At 45.7% G+C, this 16921-nt stretch overlaps 1 long non-coding RNA gene across 15 annotated transcripts in view; it reads left to right on the forward strand.

Annotated features, from left to right (window-relative positions):
• Positions 1–16921, forward strand: part of LOC102990891 (uncharacterized) — an 86546-nt gene that overhangs the window by 20218 nt on the left and 49407 nt on the right. For 10 of the 15 annotated variants that reach the window (XR_008616402.1, XR_008616406.1, XR_008616400.1 and 7 more), the window contains 2 exons: positions 7486–7539; positions 16196–16269. This is a non-coding gene — a long non-coding RNA (uncharacterized lncRNA). Of the gene's footprint in view, positions 1–7485; positions 7540–8148; positions 8189–10270; positions 11128–16195; positions 16270–16524; positions 16606–16921 lie in introns of those variants that run through there. The other 5 variants (XR_008616405.1, XR_008616411.1, XR_008616408.1 and 2 more) reach the window with 4 other exon arrangements.

Consider the following 16921-nt stretch of genomic DNA (forward strand, 5'->3'; position numbering starts at 1 on the left):
ATAGTGTCTGGCCTTACATTTATGTCTTTAATCCATTTTGAGTTTATTTTTGTGTGTGGTGTTAGGGAGTGTTCTAATTTCATACTTTTACATGTAGCTGTCCAGTTTTCCCAGCACCACTTATTGAAGAGGCTGTCTTTTCTCCACTGTATATCCTTCCCTCCTTTATCAAAGATAAGGTGACCATATGTGTGTGGGTTGACCTCTGGGCTTTCTAACCTGTTCCATTGATCTATATTTCTGTTTTTGTGCCAGTACCATACTGTCTTGATTACTGTAGCTTTGTAGTATAGTCTGAAGTCAGGGAGCCTGATTCCTCCAGCTCCATTTTTTGTTCTCAAGATTGCTTTGATTTTTTTTGGTCTAGTTCTGAGAATTCACCTTTTTAATTTCCTCAGTGCCTCACAGTTTTGGGGATAGTGCAGGGATGCTCCTCTGTTGGAGGTTAGAGCAGATTCCCCAAGCCCATGTTGCCCTTACTTTGTCAGCACTTTATTTTCTGAAAGAAGAATCTGGCACGGCCTCATGTTTATTCTTGGTTATTCTTCGCAATTTTCTGTCACTCAGAGCTGTCTGAGCCAGGGAGTTGGTGTGGGCACAGGGGATTTTGAGGCCTGGCCTGATCCCAGGCAGATATTCAGTAGCACAGCACTTAACCCCAGGCCAGGTTTCTGGCAACTTCTGTTCTCTGGAAATTTTCCCCAAACCTGGAAAGAAGAAATAGCCACAAGCTCCCTCAAACACACAGAGATAGCGCTAAAGCCACAAACTTTATTCCCCAAGGCACTTTATTTTCTAGTGCCTTGCTTGTAACATAGCTATAAAGAGTTTTGTAATCTGCTTCCTAGCTGTACAGATTAGAAGGAACAGGAAGAGATGTTGGAGTGGGGGATGGGGGGGAAGAAGCTCAGAGATACTGACAGAGGAAGTGCTGGCTGAAGGCCTGATATCCTGAAAAGAGACAGAAAAACAAAATGGCATAACATAATAAAGCATGTTGATTCTGATTACTCTGAGTTAGCCGGCAAAACATCAAGTGAGTTAAGAAATCTGGGAAGTGTGTAATATATACACGTATATTTCATGTCATCAAAGATACTGTTTAAATGTTTTGGTGTTTAAAGGATACGATTCCCTTATCTGTACAAATCCAGTTATTTCTAACTCTGCCATACCTCACCTAAGCTAGAATTATGGGGTATTTCCTGTGATGACAATATAATGCTTTTTTATAGTGAGGATTTGAAGCCCTGAGAGGAGCTGAAGCTGAGTCTTGTTTTGTGAGAGTGATTCAGGCATTGAGTAAGAATGTGATTTGAATCCTGAATTCATTCATTCTCGGATTTGGTACTCAGTAGAGGCGTCACATTTCAGACTTTATCTAAGGCTCCCTTAACTACCTCTAGGCTTTTTCTGACATTTTTGCAATTGGCCTAGAAGCCACCTGTGATCCTCCGTGGAGGCCCGAGCTGTGTGGGAGTGCAGCTCAGGGTTTGGGGGTCCCAAACAGGAAGTGACTTCAGTCCTCAAAGAAGTCACTGCCAGCCCGTCATCTGGGTTCACTGTGCTGCTGGACCAGCCGAGCCTCTTTGTCACCACCTCTGAGTCAGAAGTCTGGGCAGGGCGCAGAGGCTGATGTGCAGATTCCACTCTGGCAACCTATCCCGTTCTCATGGCCATGAGCTTTCTGACCGGCTGCTGTGAACTGGCAGGCCTTGGGTGGGAGGGATGCTGGTCGGGCCAGGGCTTTCTGCTGCCGTCATATGCATCTGCAATTACCTCCTTCCTTTTGCTGGTCGATTAATAGTCTGGCCACGCACCTCTGCCGGCAGGAAAGTCTGTTTTGTTCACTCCTCTCCCTGCCTGACGCCCCCCCACCCCATGACACAGAGCGTGATTGACTTGGCTCAAAGCAAAGAAGCAGTGAGGCTGCAGAGCCTGTAAAGCAGTCAGAAACATGTCTCACTTAGCCCTTGCAATTGTGCTGCCTTGGCTGAGCCTCTTGCCTCCCTCCCCTGTGCTGGCCCTTAACGTGCTTCACCAAGGGATGGTTGCTAATTTGGAAATTTAACGCGTCCACCTTCTTTGGGGATGATTCTTATGGCAGTAGAACTACTGAATAGGGCTGAATACCACTAAAATGTGGTAAAGCACTGGACTGGAAAGCAGGAAGACTGGGTTCTGGTCCTGGATCAGCTGTGTGGTCCTAGACAAATCTCTCTCTCTCTCTCTTTTTTTTTTAACATCTTTATTGGAGTATAATTGCTTTACAATGGTGTGTTAGTTTCTGCTTTACAACAAAGTGAATCAGTTGTACACATACATACGTCCCCATATCTCTTCCCTCTTGCGTCTCCCTCCCTCCCACCCTCCCTATCCCACCCCTCTAGGTGGTCACAAAGCACCGAGCTGATCTCCCTGTGCTAGGCGGCTGCTTCCCACTAGCTATCTATTTTACGTTTGGTAGTGTATATAAGTCCCATCTTACCCCTGGGTTCTTCATGACCTTTTTTTTTTGTTGTTAGATTCCATATATGTGCGTCAGCATACGGTATTTGTTTTTCTCTTTCTGACGTCCTTCCCTCTGTATGACAGACTCCAGGTCCATCCACCTCACTACAAATAGCTCAATTTCGTTTCTTTCTATGGCTGAGTAAGAGTCCATTGTATCTATGTGCCACATCTTCTTTATCCATTCATCTGTCGGTGGACACTTAGGCTGCTTGCATGCTAGACCAATCTCTTCTTCATCTGCCAGAGGGGGAGGGGCAACGGTTGCGTTCGATGATCTCTGTAGAGTGCAAGTGCTCATCCTTCCATTCTCTTTCCTGTTCATACAGACAGAAATGTTTTGGTCCATTTTTTTTTTTTTTTTTTTTTGCGGTACGCGGGCCTCCCTCTGCTGCGGCCTCTCCCGTCGCGGAGCACAGGCTCCGGACGCGCAGGCCCAGCGGCCACGGCTCACGGGCCCAGCCGCTCCGCGGCACGTGGGATCCTCCCGGACCGGGGCGCGAACCCGCGTTCCCCTGCATCGGCAGGCGGACGCGCAACCGCCGCGCCACCAGGGAAGCCCGTTTTGGTCCATTTTTGAGAGTGCCTTCTCTTTTCCTTGGTCTCCATATCTCCCTTCACCTGAGTCTCTCTTGTGGTGAAGAAGTTATGAATCTATTTCTTTCGAAAGCTGCCCAGGGAATTGGGCAAGACTGTATTAGAGATGCCTAAGTTCTGGGAGTTTTGATTTTGGAACTGACATGGAATTCAGGATTAATAGAGGTATTGTGGTCCCATCTGGAAATTTATCTCAGAATCACAGGGAGATCAGCCCAGCTAACTGTGCTGCAGTAAGATTTGGAACTAGACATCTCAGCCGCAGTTTACTCTCTTGCAAGTGACTTGAGCGGGTGCAGGAGGAGTAAGCTGTGCCCTCACCTCTCATCCTTAGCGCTGCCCAGAAAAGCAGGGGTGGAGGCTGGAGAGGGTGTGGCAGCAGACTTGGGCCCAGATACCTGACAAGTGGCCGACTTTATTAAATGCCCACTGTTTGGTGACTGAGCCAGGCATTGTGGAGCAGGGAGACTGAGAGGACAGCTTTCTGCAAACAAACCCTGCCTGTTCTTGCTTTTGGGCCTCCATCAAGTTGTTTTCTCCAATTGGCAGGCCTTCCCTCTCTTCTTAGCTTATTGAAAATCCTCACCATCCAGGAAATTCCACCTCTTGCATGAAGTTCAGCAAACTTTTACTGAGGCCCTTGCAGTTCCCCAACCCTCTTTGGGGGATACAAAGATGAATAAAGACTTAGTCCCTGTCCTCGGGCAGACCATGCTATATAAATCTATTGTCCTGCTTGGGTCACTGTTGCTTCATGTTTCTTCCTTTCTCCTCTTCAGCTAGAGCTTAAACCCCTTGAGGGCAAAGGCTGTGTTTCGGGGGGCTCACAACCACTTCAAGTTGGGTGATTCACTAGAAGGACTCATAAGATTCAACAGTGGGTTTTAGTCACAGCTAAGTTTTCGTACAGCAAAGGATACAGAGAAAAGCAGTGGGAAAAATATGCGCGTCGCTCAGGCACAGGCTTCCAGGTTCTTCCCTACCCAGGGCCACACAGGAGCAGCTCACGGCAAACTACAGGGACACCTGTGACACGTCTGTGCCCAGGAAAGTCCACCAAGTTTCAGGGTCTGAGGTGTTTATGAAACAAAACTCAGGACTCCAGCATCGAAAGCAGGTCCATCGTGACTCTTCTCAGACACTCCTGAGAGGTCCTCCTGAACTGGTACAAACCTGCCCCATTTCTCTGGACAGATACGTAAAACAACAAGGTCAATCAGAGACAGAAAAAAGCCTTCTGAGGGCCATGGTCCCCGGGGTAGGTCAAGGGTCAGTTATGATGCCAGGCTCCCCTGGAGACCCACAAGGACTGGTCGACAAGACCTTCTGTGTTAACTCCGTCTTCCAAGCTGTGTCTGGTACAGTTCATGTCCCCTCCCAGAGTGCTCAGTGTGGGGCGGCACAAGACCTGGCCTCTCCTCTGAGCTCCACGCAGATACACGTCACTGTCTACTCCCCCCGTCCAGTCCCGTGGACACTGGCACGTGAACCTGTCAGCATCAGTTGCTCTGTTGCTCAAGCCCCCACATCTGGGCATCATCCTTGATTCTCCTCTTCCTCTCACCTCCCACAGCCAATCTGTAGTTCCTGTTGATTCTAACTCCGAGGCGTATCCCAAATGTGACCACCTCCCATTCTTTCGACCGCCCTGCTCCAATCCAACATCGCCCTTCATCGGGATTACTCACCTTCTTAATGTTTCTGTTTGTCTCCCGTATGGTGTGTTCTCCCCTCACCGCCCAGAGTGATCCTTCAAAATGTGTACCAGATGTTGTCACTCCCTGCCGCTCACAGCCTCCAGTGGCTTCTCAATGTGCTCGGATTAAAATGCAAACATTTTTCTCCCCTGCTCGCTCATCACGCTCCAGCCCCAGAGCCAGTGAGTCAGTCTGTTTCCTCCTTGTGTGATATTCCTTCTTCCAGGACTGTTCTTCCCATAACTCTTCAAATGCTTGGATCCTTCTCATCCTTAGCATTTTATTCCCACCGTCAGCCCCTCATGGAGACCTTCTCTGACCACCCTATTGAAGGTAGCCTTGCCCCTTGCCTCACCTGAAATCATGATTGTGTATATATTTGCTGTCACTCAACGCTGGCTGGAATGTAAGCTTGTGAGAGAAGACGCTTTTCTATCTAGTCCACGGTTCGTATCCCTAGCACCCAGCACTATGGCAAATTCAGAGTAGGCATTCAGAAATATTTGTTGGTGCATGTAGCAGATAACTAATAAATAATCAGTATGTGACTACTTAAAAGTGATGAGCCGGTCTCTGCCCTTAGAAGTTTACATTCTACTGGAAAGTTGGGTGAGAACCAGCAAAACATGCAGAAAACTTCTCTGTGCTTTCTGGTATCCAACATAGGGCATGTCAGTCCTGCTGTCCTGGACGGCAGAAACCAGCAGACTACAGAGGGGCCCCATGGAGCAGCTCGAATCTCTCCAGCCCATTGCTCTCTTTGATGGGCTTCTAGGGGCTGTTGGAAGGGAGATACCAGCAGTCTGGAAATTGCAAATGGAAGGCAAGGATCATGGGGCATTGCTGTCTTCTGCAGGGTAGGGGCAGTGGTGTTTTTGCCAGAGCAGTGCTCCCAGTGTACTTGCACCATGCTTCTGGCTTCTTCAGAGCCTGGCTTTATGGGTCTCAAGAGATCCTAGAACTGTCTAATATTCTTCAATAAATTTCCTTTCTGCTTAAACTAGTCAGAGTGGATTCTGTAGTTTGCAGCTAAGAACTCTGACCTATCTAACAGGTTGAGGGGGGAAAAAAGATGGAAAATCAGAATCCTGACTTATAACTGACACTTAAGCTTGAATGGAAAATGTTAAAATTATACTGACGTTGGGGGCATGACTTCGAAATTGAACCAACACATGTAACTGTATCCAAGTGATGTGCTAAGTTTGAGGCAGAGTAATTTATTTACTCACATGCCTGGGGAAAATTGTGTATGTTTTTATATGTATGTACAGGTCCATTAAAAAAAAGCAAGCATTTGCTTCTTCCAGTTATATGCTATTATAATCCAGCATAGCTTTTATTACAAGTACGTCAGTTACTACTAAGGGAAAGAGACTTAAAATATTTTAAGAAAACAAAACTAAAGTATAGGGACTCCCCTGGTGGCACAGTGGTTAAGAATCCACCTGCCAATGCAGGGGACACGGGTTCGAGCCCTGGTCCGGGAAGATCCCACATGCCGTGGAGCAGCTGGGCCCGTGCGCCACAACTACTGAGCCTGTGCTCTAGAGCCCGTGAGCCACAACTGCTGAGCCCGCGTGCCACAGCTACTGCAGCTCGGGCGCCTAGAGCCTCTGCTCCGCAACAAGAGTAGCCACTGCAATGAGAAGCCCCCGCACCGCAGCAAAGAGTAGCCCCTGCTCGCGGCAGCTAGTGAAAGCCCGCGCGCAGCAACGAAGACCCAACGCAGCCAAAAATAAATTAAAAAAAACCAAAAAAACCCTTAAGTATAGTGCTTAGGGTTGCAACTCTGGTGCAAACTGAAAGAAAGAAAACTAAAAGAAAGCAAGGAAGGGATTACCATAAAAGTCATCATAGTGGTTGCCTTTAGGATCGGGATGGGGTGTGTGTCAGGCTTCTGAGGTTGCTGGCAAGGCTCTATTTTCTGACCTAGATGAGAGCAGGGAGGTGCCGACTTTATAATGCTCTATTAAGATCCTCAGTTTTCTATGTGTTAGATTTTACAACCAAAAGTGTTTCGGTATATCAACTATTTAACTGTAAATTATTTTAATGCAGATGTCCCTCGTGTGTTTTCATATCAGGATCCCTGAAGACTTCATTATGGATTTTGTCTCTGGGAACACATGAGTTCTTGTATGAGTTTAACAGAAAGTTAGCTTAAAATGTGTATCCTCCCTTATGGTCAAAGTCCTACAAGTGAAAACAAAACGCCATTTCCCTTATCAAATTGGCAAAGACTTTTTAAAAATGTTATTACTCAGTGTTGGTGATAGTATGAAGAGATAGGTACTTATGCCCTGCTGGTAGACATGTAAGTGAGTACAACCTTTCTAGAAAGCCATTTTACAGTCTGGAACAAGGGCCTAAAAAATTTTCATATTCTTTTTCCCAGTAAACTCAATTCTAGGAGATTTATGTTAAGGAAATGATCAGAGATTATGTGCAAGAATGTTCCTGGCAGCAGTTTTGTAATACCGAAATCTTGGAAGCAACGTAGATGTTTAACACTCAGGAAGTAGTACCATCACAAGGTGAAATATTATGCAGCCATCGTTATGGAGGGTTTTGAATACAGGCGCATAGAATGATGATGATGATGATGATGATGATGATGGTGATGATGGGGATGATGGTGATGATGGCCAGCACTTATTGATCACTTACTATTTGCCAGGGGCGACTACATCTCTTCACGGGAATTCTCGGATCCTTGAAACAACACTTTCAGGTGAGTGCTATGATTATTCTCATTTTGCAGATAAGAAAACTGAGGTTCAGAGAGCTTATGTAACTTGCCCAAAGTCACACTGTAAGTAAGCAATAGAGCCAGGGCTTGAATCCAGGCCTGACTACTCCAAATTTACATAAAGGCTGTTAACAGTAGTAATCTTTAGGTGATGGGATTATAGTGATTTTTAAAACTTTCTAGTTTCTATTTTCCTTTATGCTCTCAATTTTATACAATAATCACTTATCAGTTTTATAGTCAGAAAAAAAATAGCAGCTCCTCCCAGGTATTCCTGCCCCCCCCAGGGATATACTGACTTCTGGCGGAAGTATCCAGGAATGAGGGTAGGGCCGAGGGCCTTGGGGTGGGAAATACTGAAGAGTTTCCTTGGACTTGGCCTCCCCTGCTCCATGGCTAGTCCAGGTTTTTCCTAAGAACACTGCCCCCTAACTGGACTGGACAAGCAGCCGCCTTGGTCTGGGTTCTTTGCTTCTGTACAAGTAGCGTCTTGCTGAGGAAAGTGACAGAGGGCAGGAACTGCCTGGGTTTTGAACTTCCTCCTAAAATTGCCTACCTAAATTCCTGCGTTTCACACTTCTTGCCTCGTAGCTGTGTGCTGTGCAGCAAGACTTCTGGTTTGGCGCCTCTGGTATGCTTCTCTGCCACCTCTACCTTTAGACCAGGGGTCAGGCAGCCTCCTCCTGGCTCTGACTGGGCAGCAACCTTGTTGAGGGGGCCTCGTGTGGCCGCCAGTGGGTCATCACAGCTTGTCCTGTTTCCATACGTGAATCAGCGACTCCACCTCCCACCTGATCACAACCGGTCTTTTCCCCAAACTTGGGTCGTTGAGGGAAGATGAGGCAAGAAGATGCAGCAGACTCAGTGTGACCCCCTGCTCTAGGCGTGGGAAAGCTTCCTCAGTGCTCCTGCCTTACCAAGAACAAGTCAGTCCATGAAAGAAAGACACTCAGGGAGTTTGCCCCAGGTTAACCGAGAGACCTGGGAATGAAACCGAGCTCTCCTGCTTTCTGGGCCCCCTGTGCTGTCTATATTTAGTCACGCTGCCCCGAGCCTTGTCCACCTGGTCGGAAAGCCAAAGCAGGCAGTTTGCTCATAAACATTCCTGTGCCTGCCAGCTCACGCCAGCCAATCATTTAGATGTCTGTCTTAAAATGCGAGGCTCCCCTTGCACCCAACTCCGAGGGCCTGCAGAGAATACACACCAAGGGATTCACAGCCCGAGTTTTTCCCAAGGCCAAGTGACCTCAGACAAATGCCTGAAAGTGAAAGGCATGTGTCTCACTGCTTCCCCTTGGCAGGGCTCAGCCAGTGGCTCCCTCTCAGTCCCACTGTTCCCGGTCACAGTTCTTTGAGTGTGTTGACCTACTTTCTCCCCTTCAGAGGGAAAACAGAAACCAATACATGTCTCGCGAGTACTCTTGCTTTCAGGAACGTTGATTCTGTCTTCTGGCCCCTTGTCCTTTCCATGCTCCATTATCACTCTGCTCTACCCACTTCAAGCATGACTGAAGCAGAACCCTGAGTGTTGCTTACTGTCCCTGTTTTACAGCTGTGTTTTCAGAGGTGGTGCGGCCCACACGTCACGGGGATGGGGACAGAGCCTACCCACCCCTCCTTTCCCCGCTATAGCCCCTGCCGTTTAGTGGCATGCGCTGGAGGGAAGTTGCTTCTGCATGAGAACCTTTGGGGAATCAGCAGGGTGTCTCTGATTTCGTGACTGGGGGCATTATAGACTGAGGGACATCCAGCTTGACTTGACCGTTTCCTACATCCTTGATGTGGGCCTCCGAGAAGAGTCTTAGGTGGCTCAACTCTTTAGTTGCTTTGACAGGCAGAATTCTTCTTTGGACGGTGTGTACAGGTGACTCTCAAATACATACATTGAGATTTTCGGTGGCAAATTAATCATTTTAGGCTGTCTTTACCCTTTCTAGCGTGCATGCCATTGCCCACTTCTCTAGACATCAGTTAGAATCAGCTTGGAAAATATATACTCATTTTAATATCAGTCTGAGAAAAATTAATTAGATGGCTAAATCCGCTGGGGTTCAGAGGTAGGTTATGGCTGCGTCGCATGATGAATTCCAGAGTGCCTTTGGGATTATTGACTGGCTTTAATAAGCTGCCATGTCTGTTCTCCATGACCGTGGGTAATTGAGTGTATCTTATTTAGCGCCCCTATCCCTGGCTGCTTTGTCTCCTTTCTTCCCAACTCGTCCCTGCGCGCAGAGCAGATCATATATAACCAGCCTGCCTTCTAGCATCCTATAAGATTTCATTGACATTGGGTAACATGTGATTTTAGAAAGGTTCCAGGTCCTTTTCACCAGCTCCAAAATCATATTGGAGTCGTGGTGGCCACAGGAGGCTGCGCCTCGGCAGCCGGCTGGGCCAGGGTTAGGCTGAGCCCTCCCTCTGGAGAGCTGAGCCGGCAGCAGGTGGGGAGACAGGGTGTGGCTGCGGACGACAGTCAGGGATCTCTGCTCCTTGTGGCTCTAAAGTGCCTGTCCTGCACTGGATCATCTGGGTTGGTTGGAGGCGCAATGAGAATGAATAACAGCAGGACCTCTGTCTCCCCAGAACTGGAGAGGGGAGGGCGCGACTGGGATGGGGCACGGGGGTGAACTGCAGGCAGTGGATAGAAAGGGTGATATTACTGAGGAGGTGAATGATGGAGGGGACGATAACGAAAGTTATTGCCTTAACGTAGGCCTCAAAGTTTCCCCAAGACGCTGAAGTGAGAAGAGCCAGACTGGCAGGGTGGAGAGAAGGGGGGCAGCAGTTGGAAGAAGCTCACCGAACCTACCCTGTCATAGCCAGCGCGCTCTGGTGCCACGCTGACCTATGCAGCCTTCTGTGATGAGGGCAATGTGCTTTGTGTGTGCTCTCCAATATGGCAGTCATTAGCCACATGTGGCTTTTGAGCACTTAAAATGTGGCTGATGTGACTGAGGAACTGAATTTTTAGTTGTAGTTAATTTTAATTAGTTTAAATTGACCTACATGAAAAGATGCTCATCATTGCTAATTATTAGAGAAATGCAACTCAATACTACAATGAGATATCACCTCACACCGGTCAGAATGGCCATCCCCCCAAAATCTACAAACAATAAATGCTGGAGATGGTCTGGAGAAAAGGGAACCCTCCTGCACTCTTGGTGGGAATGTAAATTGGTACAGCCACTATGGAGAACAGTATGGTGGTTCCTCAGAAAACTAAAAATAGAGCTACCATATGATCCAGCAGTCCCACTCCTGGGCATGTATCTGTAGAAAACCATAATTCGAAAAGATACATGCACCCCAATGTTCATAGCAGCACTGTTTACAATAACCAAGACATGGAAGCAACCTAGGTGTCCATCAACAGAGGAGTCGATAAAGAAGGTATGGTACATGTATACAATGGAATATTACTCAGCCATAAAAAAGAATGAAATACTGGCATTTACAGCAACATGGATGGACCTAGAGATTATCATCCTAAGTGAACTAAGTCAGAACGAGAAAGACAAATACCATATGTATGATATCACTTATATGTGGAACCTAAAATATGACACGAATGAGCTTATTTACAAAACAGAAACAGACTCACAGACATAGAAAACAAACTTATGGTTACCAAAGGGGAAAGGGGGTGGGGGAGGGATGGATGGGGGGTTTGGGATTAGCAGATGCAAACTAGTATATATAGGATGGATAAACAAGGTCCTATATAGCACAGGGAACTATATTCAGTATCCTGTGATAAACCATAATGGAAAAGAATATGAAAAAGAATATTTATATCTATAACTGGGTCACTTTTGCTATACAGCAGAAATTAGCACAACATTGTAAATCAGCTATACTTCAATAAAATTTTAAAAGTAAATAAAAGTAAATAAATAAATTGACCTAGCCGTGTATGGCTAGTGTTTGTCCAATGGGGGCAGTGCAGCCCTAGAGTCACAGTTGACAAGGGTGAGTGGGGCGGTCCACATAGCACGGGGAGATCAGCTCCGTGCTTTGTGACCACCTAGAGGGGTGGGATAGGGAGGATGGGAGGGAGGGAGATGCAAGAGGGAAGAGATATGGGAACATGTGTATATGTATAACTGATTCACTTTGTTATAAAGCAGAAACTAACACACCATTGTAAAGCAATTATACTCCAATAAAGATGTTAAAAAAAAATAAAGCACGGACTGCAGCCGGCAGCCCTGGCGTAAATCCTGGTTTGCCATTTACTAACTCTGCAACCTTGCACAAGTTATCCAACCTCTTTGAGCCTGTTTTCTCATCTGTAAGATGGGGAGCCTAACATCACAGAGGGCTGTTGGAAAGATTGAATGAGGTGATCCATGTAAAACTCTCAACAACGTGCCTGGCATCTATGAGGCTCTCAGTAAATGGTTGCTGTCAGGATGTTTTGATGTTAAGATGTTATGATGTTTCGTCCTATCTTACTTTTCTGTGCTTTGGCCCTAGTCGCTGAACATCAGTAAATCAACCTGACTTGCTAAGTGCCTGGAGGTGTGAGGATAATGACATTTGCCCTTATTGACTCCCTTGAGCTCCATAGCACAGGATCTGTTACTTGATTTTGTAACTTTATTGTGTCTGAGCTCTGAATGAAATGAGATTTTTTAATGAAAGAAAAGGTGAAATAGTCAAGGTCAGAATAATAACATGAAAAAAAGTCATATGTCCCACATTTCCAATTTCCCATTCATTGAACAGGCATTTGCTGAGAAACTAATGATTACAAGCACAGACTCTGGAGCTAGACTGACTGGGCTTGTATCCATTACTAGCTGTGTAACTTGAGCAAAGTTACTTAATCTCTCTGTCTTCATTTCCTATTTGTCAATTGGGCATAATACTACCTGCCTCATAGGGTTGTTGTAAATGAATCAAAACATGTGAAGCACTTATAGAATTACTTGGCACTGATAAGCACTTGATAAATACTGGCTGATGTGATTACTATATGCTAGCCGCTATATTAGGTGCTGGTGAAACAAAGATAAGGAAGTACCATCCCTGCCCTCATTAAGCTTATAGGCTAGTAGAGGGAGAGAGCTACATGAACACAGAAATACAATAAGATGCTACAGAAAATGAAGATGGAAGATGCTCAGGATGCTGAGGGGACATCAAGAAAGAAGAGAGCAAGTTGGCTTGGCTGGAGGGCAAAACTTTTCATAGAGCTGGAGAACAGGTAGTGGTGGGGTGCATCGCAGGTACATGTTTGTAGAAATAAACAAGGATGATGCATCCAGAGAACTAAAGGCAGTTGATAAATTGGTATGCCTAGGATGTAAGGGAGAGGGAGTAAGCGGAAGACCGGATTGAAAAGGTCAGCAGGAAGCAGGTCCTGAAAGACCTTATACATTAGGTTTAAGAATTTGTACTTTATCTTTTTTTTTTTTTTTAAAATAAATTTATTTATTTATTTTTGGCTGCGTTGGGTCTTCGTTGCTGCACGCGGGCTTTCTCTAGTCGCGGTGAACAGGGGCTGCTCTTCGTTGCGGTGTGTGGGCTTCTCATTGCGGTGGCTTCTCGTTGCGGAACATGGGCTCTAGGCGCGTGGGCTTCAGTAGTTGTGGCACACGGGCTCAGTAGTTGTGGCGCACGGGCTTAGTTGCTCCGCGGCACGTGGGATCTCCCTGGACCAGGGCTCGAACCCGTGTCCCCTGCATTGGCAGGCGGATTCTTAACCACTGCACCACCAGGGAAGTCCTGTAGTTTATCTTGAATAATGGGAAACCATCGAAAGGTTTTAAGTAAGGAAGTACCATGATCAAGGGATTTTAGAAGGACCCTACTGGCAGCAGTCGGGGGTCAATACTGGAGGCAGAGATAGCAGCTAAGAAACTATTGTAGTCATCCAGGCATGAGATGATGAGATTGATGACCTAAGGTAACTGTCATGGGGATGGAGAGGTGGGGAACGGTACTGGAGATGTTACGAAGAGGTCCAACTGACTGGTGAATACAGAAGGAGGACCAGTTTTGAAGAGGAAGTCGATGGAGTCATTTGGGGACACACTGGGTTTATGTAAGGCATTTGATAGTAGTTCTGGAACTCCTGGAAGAAGGAGGTGAGGACTGGAGATACAAATGTGGGAGACATTAGAACTCTGCATCAGGCCCCCTTTTTCTCATTCTCTGCTTTCTTCCTAGGTTATTTATTCCCAGGCTTTAAATACTGTATCTATATTGATGAATTCAATTTCTAAACTTCCATCTCTAGCCCTGACCACCTCACTGAAGTCTATCTAGACTTCTATAACTAGCCATCTACTTAGGATCTCCAGTTGGGTGACTCACACACATCTCAAATTTAACATGTCCAGAACTCAGTTCCTGAAGCAATCCCCAACCCCGCTTGCTCCTCCCCTTGCCTTCCAGTCTCAGTGAATGGCACCCACCATCCGTCTAGTTGCTTCAGCCAAAAACCTGAGGGTCAGACACTCTGGTTGTTCCTTCAAGTTGCCTTTGTAAGAATTCCTTCCTCTGCCCATCTCTGTTGAATCTCATTCTATTCTTTAGGCTCTCCTTGAAGGAATCCTAAGGTCATATATTTCCCATGGCTTCACCAACCTCCATCCATCTCCTGACTCATTCATTCAGCAAATATTCATTGAGTACCTTCTAAGTGCTAGAGATTCAGCAGGAACAAGGCAAATAGAGTTGCCACTCTCATGGAGCTTACATTCGAGTGGCAGGGAAGACATATAATGAGCAAGCAAACCAATAAATGAAACAACTGCAGATGACAGTAAGTGCTGGGAGAAAGTAAAACAGGAGATGCGATGAGACACTGACCAGGCTTGGGGCCTCCTTAGTTGGGATGATCAGGGAAGGCCTCACTGAGGAGCTGACACTGGAGCTGAGACGTGGATGACGAGAGAACATTTTAGGCAAGTTCAAAGACCCTCAAGAGGGAGCAAATTATAGCTGGCAGCACAGCAAACAAGGATGGGATGAGATCAGAGATTTAGGCAAGGGCTCTATCTTGCTAGGTCAAAGTAAAGAGCTTAGATGTTATGCAGAGTGTTTTCGGAAGTCCTTGGAGGGCTTCGAAGCAGGGAGACTGATGTGAGCTGATTTATATATTTAAAAGTGGGCTCTGGCTGTTGTGTGGAGAATGGCCTATGCAAGCAGGGAGACCGGGGAGGAGACCGTTGCAGTGATCTGGGAGAGATGACAGTAGCTTGCATTACAGTGGAGGCCACGGACATGGAGAGAAGTAGAGAGACAGAGTATGTTTATTGGAGAGAGGACTGGTGGAATTTGCTGGATGAGGGATGGGAGATGAGGGAGAGGAAGGAATCAAAGGTACTAGCACAGTACCTAGTAGGTGCTCAATGAATATTTGCTGAATGAATGAGTCAGGATATGGATGGAGGTTGTTGAAGCCATGGGAAATGTATGATCTTAGGATTACTTCAAGAAGAGCCTGAAGAGTAGAATGAGATTCAAAAGGATGGGCAGGGGAAGGAACGCTTACAAAAGCAACTTGAAGGAACAACTAGGGTGGTAGGAGGAGAAACAGGAAAGTGTGATAGTACAGAAGGCAATCCTGTTTCCCTCTGCAGAAGTAACCAATGCTAACAGATGGGTGGGTAGCCTTCCAAATCATCTTCTATATATTTACATACATTCACAAATGTTTATATTACATGCATATGTAGTTTGGGGTTTTATGTAAATGAACTCATAGTACATGCATTATTCTAGCACTTGCTTGTTTTTAAAAAGAAACAGCTTTGTTGAGCTATAATTCACGTAACATACAATTCACACATTAAAAGTGTACAATTCAGTGGTTTTTAGTTACATTCACAGATATGTGCAACCACCGCCATCATCAGTTTTTTGGAACATTTTCATCACCTCTAAAAGAAACCCTGTACCCTTTAGCTATCACCCCCTTCTCCACAATCCCCACCCATAACCCTAAGCAACCACTAATCTCCTTTCAGTCTCTACAGATTTGCCTATTCTGGACTTTCATATAAATGGAAGTATATAATAGGTGGTCTTTTGTGACTGGCTTGTTTCACTTAGCACATGTTTTTGAGGTTCATCTATGTTATAGCATGAATCAGAACTTCATTCTTTTTATTGCTGAATAATATTCCATTGTACATATAGACCACATTTGGTTTATCTATTCTTCAGTTAGTGGACACTGGGTTGTTTCCACCTTTTGGCTATAATGAATAATACTGTTCTGAATATTCAAATACAAGTTGTGGTGTAGACGTATATTTTCATGTCTCTTGAGTATGTACCAAGGAGTGGAATTGCTGGGTCATATGGTAGCTCTATGTTTGACATTTTGAGGAACTGCCACACTGTTTTCCAAGGTGGCTGCACCATTTTACATTCCCGCCAGCAGCCTATAAGGGCTCCGGTTTCGCCACATCTTCACCAACGCTTGTTACAATCTATCTTTTTGGTGACTGCCGTACTCAGGGGTGTGATATCACTTGCTTTTTAATCTAAGGTGCCTTGAATATTGTTCCATATCAGCACATATAGATTTCTTGTGTACATAACTGCTATGCAATATTCCACAGAGACCGTGCCTTTCAAGATGATCCTGTCTGTACTGTTGTGTTATTTCCTCCCCCAGGGCTCAGCAGAATGGACATAGAAACAGCAGTGGTCGATGATTGCATTGATCCAAATTTGGAAGTTGTGTGGCAGGTAAGGCAGGAGGATGAGGTGAGAATGGTGTTGATGGTAACGGTGAGAGAGTTCTTGAAGTGAGTTATCAACCCTGGTGCATATCACTCCTGTGTAAGTGACAGTGACGAGGAGCTGGAGTGGATGGTATAGCAGAGTGGCTGGAACCTTAAAAGTAGGGGTTTTGCATGACACTGGAAAGATAGTTTTGTTTTGTTTTGTTTTGTTTTGCATTTACCCATTTCCTTTGTTGAGTTTTTCTTTCTTTTTTCTAAGGTAAACTGGGATGAAGTGAGAGAGTGGCATGGACTTATAGATACTACCAAATGTAAAATAGATAGCTAGTGGGAAGCAGCCGCATAGCACAGGGAGATCAGCTCGGTGCTGAGGGGTGGGATAGGGAGGGTGGGAGGGAGACTCGAGAGGGAGGAGATATGGAGATATATGTATATGTATAGCTGATTCACTTTGTTATAAAGCAGAAACTAACACACCATTGTAAAGCAATTATACTCCAATAAAGGTGTTAAAAAATCTACAAACAGTAAATGCTGGAGAAGGTGTGGAGAAAAGGGAACCCTCTTGCACTGTTGGTGGGAATGTAAATTGATACAGCCACTATGGAGAACAGTATGGATGTTCCTTAAAAAACTACAAATAGAACTACCATACG

This window comes from Physeter macrocephalus, chromosome 21, assembly GCF_002837175.3.
Source record: "Physeter macrocephalus isolate SW-GA chromosome 21, ASM283717v5, whole genome shotgun sequence".
Lineage (NCBI taxonomy): Eukaryota > Metazoa > Chordata > Mammalia > Artiodactyla > Physeteridae > Physeter > Physeter macrocephalus.